This window comes from Chrysochloris asiatica, unplaced genomic scaffold (assembly GCF_000296735.1).
Source record: "Chrysochloris asiatica unplaced genomic scaffold, ChrAsi1.0 scaffold00114, whole genome shotgun sequence".
Lineage (NCBI taxonomy): Eukaryota > Metazoa > Chordata > Mammalia > Afrosoricida > Chrysochloridae > Chrysochloris > Chrysochloris asiatica.
The window spans coordinates 9,628,379-9,635,848 of record NW_006408632.1 but is presented as its reverse complement, the minus strand read 5'-3'; positions in this window follow the sequence as shown (position 1 = coordinate 9,635,848).

Below are 7,470 nucleotides of genomic sequence, written 5' to 3'. Positions count from 1 at the left end.
TTTTACTCAATCCACAATAAAAACCTTAAATAAAACAACAACAAAAAAAGTAATACAGGGTCCTCAAATACCTTTCACTCAGCTATTTCTGATGCTAACATTTTATATAACTGAATCGGGCTGCGAACCTTAACGTCAGCGGTTTGAAACTACCAGCCGCTCCATGGGAGAAAGATGAGGCTTTCTACTCCCGTAAAGATTTACACCCTCGGAAACCCTGTACAGGGTCGCTGTGGGTCGGAACCAACTCCACGGCACATAACAACAACAACAACAACATAGCCATACTATGATTATGCTTGTTGTTTTTACTAAGTACCACTGAGCTGGTTCTGACTCGTAATAACCCTTTATAGGATTTCAGAGGTTGTAAATCTTTTCAGGAACAGAAAGTCTCATCTTCCTCTTGTGGAGTATCTGGTGGATTCAAACCACCGACACTGTGCTCCTAACATGATTGTTAAGCACCGTGGAGTTGGTTCTGACTCATAGCGACCCTGTTAGGGTTTCTGAGAGTGGCTGTTGAGTTTGAAATATCAACCATGCAGTCCAGTACTTTATCCTACAGCACCACCATTGATTCAATACTACTAACTCATCTATAGATTTTATTTGAATTTCATCAATTATCCCTGTAATACTCTTGTTTTCTGCTCCAGGATCCAAACTAGGATCCCACTTTATTTATAATTATTATGTCTCCTTACTCTCTTTCAATCTATAACAGTTCTTCAGATTTGTTTTGTTTAGTCTTTCATTACTTTGACACTTTTTAAGGAATACTCATTATTTTGAAGAACATCACACAATTTGAGTTGCTCGTCTGTTTTCTGATAGTTAGATTGAAGTTAAGCATTTTTTGGCAGGAATACCACAGACATGCTATGCTCTTTTCAGTGTACAAGTATCAGGGGGTGCATGATACTGATGTCTCTTATTACTGATGATGCTAATTTTGATGATAAGGTGAAGATGGTGCCTGCCAGATGATTCCACTATAAAGTTATTCTAATTTTCTTTTTGAAATTAACAAGTGTCTTGTGGGGGAATGTTTTGAGACTCTGCAAGTATCCTTTTTTTTTTTTTTTCATCATGATTTGCCCAGAAACTGTAGCATCATCAATGACATCTACCTACTACAGTGATTACAGTGTATTTTCTTAATGGTGATTTTCTATTTTGATAATTTTTTCCACATTTATTAAGTGGTATGTTATTGTAATAAACAGATACCCTTCTCTACCATATCCAATTATTTATTTATAACAGTACAGGTACATGAATATGTATTTTATCAAATTCACATTTTATTGTTGTTTTTAGGTGCCATTGAGTCATTACCGACTCATAGTGACCTTGTGCACAACAGAACAAAACACTCCCCAGTCCTGTGTGAACCTTACAATCGTTGCTACCCTTGACCCATTGCTGCTGCCACTGTAATAATCCAACTCATTGGGGGGCGGTTCTTCCTTTTTCTCTGACCCTCCACTTTACCAAGCATGATTTCCTTCTCTAGACACTGGTCTCTCCTGATAGTATGTCCAAAGTATGAGAGACAATGTCTGGTCATATTGACTTCTAAGGAGCATTCTGGCTGTACTTTTTCCAATACAGATTTGTTTGTTATTTTGGCAGTCTGTGGTACTTTTAATATTCTCCTCCAACACCATAATCCAAGTGCATCAATTATTCTACGGTCTTCTTTATTCATTGTCCAACTTTCACATGCATACGAGATTACTAAAAATACCACAGTGTGGGTCAGTTGTACTTTAGTCCTCAGACTTATGTTTTTGCTCTTGAACACTTTAAAGAGGTCCTGTCAGCAGATTTGCCTAATGTAATAGGTCATTTGATTTCTTAGCTGTTGCTTTGGTGAGTGTTGATGGTTGATCCAAGCAAAATGGAGTCTTTGACAACTTCAATCTTTTCTCCATCAGGTTGATGTTATTTATTGGTCCAGTGGTGAGGACAGTTTGTTTTCTTTACATTGAGGTACAACCCATATGGAAGGCTGTGGACTTTGATTTTCATCAGTAAGAATTTTAAGTTCTCTTTGCCTTCAGCAAGTGCAGTTGCATGGATTATTTGCTTAGCATACAGATGGAATAAGTATTGTGAAAGAATACAACCCTGGTACACATCTTTCCTAATTTTAAACCATTCAGTGTTCTCTGTTCTGTTTCAACAGCTGCCTCTTGGTCTATGTACAGGTTCCTCATGAGCATAATTAAGTTTTCTGGAATACTCATTCTCTGCAATGTTGTCCATAAATTGTTATGAACCACACAATCAAAAGTCTTTGCATAATCAATAAAGTATAGGTAAACATCTTTCTGGTATTTTCTGCTTTAAGTCAAGATACATCTGACATCAGCTATAATATCTCTCATTCCACGGCCTCATATAAATCTGGCTTGAACCTGTAGCAGTTCTCTGTTAATGTACTGTTGTAGCCATTTTTTTTTTTTTTAAAGTTTTTATTGTGAATTGAATGATAGTTTATGTGGGAGAACATTGGTTTTACACTCATTGTTTCATTGCAATGATTAAAATCTCCTCTGTGCATTATCATTCAACAGTATTTGCTTCTATTCCCCCTGGTTTTTTGGGGGGAGGTTTGGTGGGGTAGGAGGTATAATACATAAAACCACTCAGGAATATATAATCATTTAAACAACCAAGGGTACATTCTGTAAGCCTGCCTCCTGGCCACCAGCATGCAGTCTTTCTCTTTCCATGAGTCTAGAGTCCTCAGCTGCTCTATCTCTTTATGTCCTCATCTCTGCCTCTATCTCTGGTCTCATTGCTTCTCTGGATAGGGTCTCACATTCTGCTTGTGCTCTTCTTCCTTTATGGTCGTAGGGTTCTCTGTTCCTGGACTGTAAGATTAACTACTCCCCACTTTTTGTTATAGAACTTCTACCTTTACAGTTGTGACAGTCGCAATTAGTCATGATAACAATTATTCACTATTGAATCATAAGAATCTTATCCATATCTCCTTTAACCAGACCCATCTAGACAAGATGAAAACTATTCAGTGGGGATTCTACCTTCTCTCTCACACTCTGAAACTAAACTCCCTCTTGAAAACTTGTAAGCCAGTCACTTCATGTCTTTATAGCTTCCCCATTTTAGGTAGCCAGTGTCTAAGTTGACTGGCCCTGCCAACCCTCTGTATACAGGGACAGGCAACTTCACATCAAGGATTGATACTTGATGTGAAGATTTCTTCCCTCTCAGTTGGTATTTTGAGCTACTACATCCATAAGTATAGGTCAAGTGCCTCAAATTTTAGCTATATACACTTGTTTCCTTTATTAAAAATTGTTTTTTTTTTTAAATCTTCCAGAGCTCTGGTAGCGTAGTGGTTACGAATCAGGCTGTGAACTGCAAGGTCAGCAGTTCAAAACTACCAGCTGCTCCGCGGGAGAAAGATGAGGCTTTCTGCTCCTGTAAAGATTTACAGCCTCGGAAACCCTGTTCAGGGTCGCTATGGGTCGGAAGCGACTTGACGGCACTTAACAACAACAACAAGAAGTTGATTTCTGGAGTCTTAGAGTGGTGCTCTGGGTTAATGCGTGAGACTGCAAAGTTGGTTTGAATCACAAGGTTGGTGGTTCAAGCTCACCAGCTGCTCCTCAGAAACCCTATTCAGGGTCGCTATGGTTCAGAACTGACTCGACGGCAGTTAACAACAAGTTGAGTTCTGATCATCAAGCCATCAAGGCTAGGTTGAATGAGTACTAGCTACAAGTTTGGACATTCTTGTGGCATGCACTCAGGAAACCCTAGGTCTCAGCACATTTCACACCAACCAGCCCTTCATCTTACCTTCCTAATCTCTAGGTTGATGGGAGTCTATGGAATGTGGTTGAACTCAGCCCATATCTTCATTGCTGCCCTTCCCTCTCTTCCACTCACCAGCTGACCAACATGGTCGTCAGCAGTCTTACATGCCTGCTTGTGTGTTTCCTTTGAGTTTCAGTCTTGGAGGGGGGTTTGTCCTGAAGGGACTTGATTGCTTGCCTTGATGACTCCCCAGTGTTTATTCTTGTTTATTCTTGTAGTAGTCCATCGTATTGCCATTTTGTTTTGGATTTTTCCTCTAGCTGCTCCAGGCTGGTCTGCTTGTCCTTTCCTGTGGAAATGTCCCACCCTCAGAAGGTTCTGGAAGTGGCTCAGAATTCCATCTATGGTCCTATACACTGCAAAGAAGCCTATTTCACTGGTGTAGCCACTTTTGAATTATCTTTAGCAAAATTTTACTTACATGCAATATTAATGGTATTGTCTAGTGATTTACTCATTCCATTGGCCACCTCTCTTTGCAATGAGTACAAATATGGATCTCTTTCAATCAGTTGACCAGGTAGCTGTCTCCAGATTTCTTGGCAGAGATGAATGAATGCCTCTTGTGCTACATCACTTTTTTGAAAGATTTCAATTTGTATTCCTTCAGTTACTGGAAACTTGTTCTTTGCCCATGACTTCAATACACCTTGAACGTCTTCCTTCAGTATCATAGGCTCTTGATCATATGTTCCTCTTGAATTGATTGAACATCGACTATTTCTTTTTGGTACAGTGACTCTGTATCCCTTCCATCTTCTTTTCATGCTTTCTGCATCATTCAATATTTTGCCCAGAGAATCCTTCAATATTTTAAATTGAGACTTGGATGTTTTCTTCAGGCCCTCAGTTTGGGAAATGCTAAGGTTGTTCTTCCCTTTTGATTTTCTTACTCCAGGTCTTTGCACGTTTCATTATAGCATTTTGCTTTGTTTTCTAGAGCTGCCCTTTGAAGTTTTATATTCAGTTCTTTTACCTCCTCATTTTTTTTCCCCATTTGCCTTAGCATCTCTATGGTTAAGAGTAAGTTTCAGTTTCTCTTCTGATATCCATTTTAGTCTTTTCCTTCTTTCTTGTCTTCTTAATGACTTTCTGATTTCTTCCTGTGTGATGGTATTGATGTCATCCTACAAATCTCTTGGTCTTCGGTCTTTAGTGTCTAATGCATCAAATCTATTCTTGAGATGATCTCTAAATTCAGATGGGATATGTTCAAGGTAGTTTGACTCTTATGGACTTGTTTTAATTTTCTTCAGCTTCAGCCTGAACTTGTGTATGAGCAATTGATGGTGTGTTCCACAGTTTTCCCCTGGCCTTATTTTGTTGATGAATGGAGTTTTTGCATGGTCTCTTTCCACAGATGTAGTCAATTTGATTTCTATCTGTTCCATCTGATAGATGAACTGGTGGTCTTCCTTGTAGATATTTGGATATTATCCTATCAAAGATAAAATATATCTTGAAATGTTCTTTTTGATGATGAATGCAGTGGTATTCCTCTTCCATTTCTCATTCTTGCTGTAGTAAACCATGTGATTATCAGATTCAAAATGGCCAATATCAATCTATTTCAATTCATTGATATCTAAGATATTGATGTTTATGCATTCCATTCCATTTTTGACAATTTCCAGTTTTCCTAGATTCATACTTCATTCCATGTTCTGATTACTAATAGATCTTTATATCTGTTTCTCCTCATTTTGAGTTGTGCCCCATCAGTAAATGAAGGCCCTGAAAGCTTTTACTACATTCACATTATCATGATCAACTCTATTTTGAGGAGACAGCTCTTCCCCAGTCATATTTTGAGTGTCTTCCAATCTGACAGGCTCATCTTCTGGCACTGTATCTTACAATATACCGGGTGCTCTTCATCATGTTTCAATATTCAATATTCAGTTGCTATCTGACAGTGTTTCACTGCTATTTATAAGATTTTCAGTGACTAAATATTTGGAAGTAGTCCATCTTTCCTTCTTCCTATTCTTATTCTAGAAGCTCATCTGAAATCTGTTCACCATGGGTGACCCTGCTGGATGTAAAATACTGGTGGCATAGCTTCCAGCATCACAGCAACATGCAAGTCACCACAGTACGACAAACTATGAGTCTGTACACCAGATGAGTGTTGGATCAAACTCATAGATCACCTTTCAATCTTAATGCCATGGTTGCAAATTCAACGTTACCTTATCTCTTTACTGGACCACTAAACAATCCTCTTCCTGACCTTCTTGCCTCCTTCAAGCTTCCTCAATCCTCTCAGATCAGACTCTGTGTATCCACCTTAGGGATCCTTCTAAAATGTCCCTCTGACTACATCATGGCCCTTTTGTCGATAAGCTCCTACATGCATGTTCTCACTGAATCCTTATCATCCTGGTGGATTGGGTGGCATTATTATCATCATCAGCAACAGCATCCCGTGGTGCAGAGGAAGAAACAGAGGCACAGAAGGATTAAGCAACTTGCCCAGAGTTTCTGATTTGTTATATGTTGAGCTTATGCTCTCAGCAACTAGACTCTACCACCTGCTAAATAGGCCCTTAATGATCTGACCTTGACCATTTCTTCAGTTTCATTTTTCACCAGCCCAGCATTCACTGCACTTTCCATAAACAATACTTGTAACAGAAGTAGGACTTCTCACCCAATTTTGCTGAAGCTCCACATGACATTTTTGGCTACAGTGATGGTAGGGAACTTGGTAGCAGCAGCAGGAGTAGTTTTCTAAATAGTATAAACAGTGGCCAGCTCTGCTAGGACTGCGCAGGAGTACTTCAGTACTGTCAATTCCATTGTAAGCCCTCTTGAATTTCTCCCCTACCTGCTCATGGCAAGACTGCCCTCTCTGCCCTCCATCATCTTTCCTATTCTCCTATACTGCTGACAGTAAGATCAAGCTCCTTTGCAAAGCTCTTTGAGCATCCAGCCCTTGCTGATGCCTCTCAAAAGAGGCCAGGGGTATCCTGTCTCTATTTTGGATCTATGGCCATTAGAATGTGTGGCTTGAGAGAAGATATTTTAACGCGTTGTATGTCTCAAAAGTTGTCTTCTATGTACTGCATTCTCAATTTGATGATTCACTAATTGATAACTGGATAAAAGACTCAGAGAATAACAACTCTAATGTAAGTTTAAGCCCCAAATCTATTATCTAAAAACCTTTGAGTCATAAGCATTTTGCAATACAAAATTTTTCAGATTTTAGCGACGTATTATGGTGCATGTCCTATATAATTTATAATACCCCTAACAGGGTCTTGGAAGTATCTGTACTACAGTCAAAGATCAGTACGATTTTTGCAATGAAATATATGAATATCTTAATTTGTTTGTTATTCTTGTGAAGTGTCATTGAATCACTCTGACTCATGGTAACCGTGTATACAGCTTCTGAAGCTGCACATTTTTGGGGGAGATCGAAAGACTCCGCTTTCTTCCCTGGAACTGTGGATGAGCTTGAACCACTGACCTTATGGGTCACAGCCCAGGTCTTATTGTACAGCTCCATCGTGCTCCCCCAAAGTAGGGGTAGATAACAAATTTTAACAACCTCATAGCAAGTTTTAACATCAAATAACTGCCAAAAATGTTTTCATTTTCATA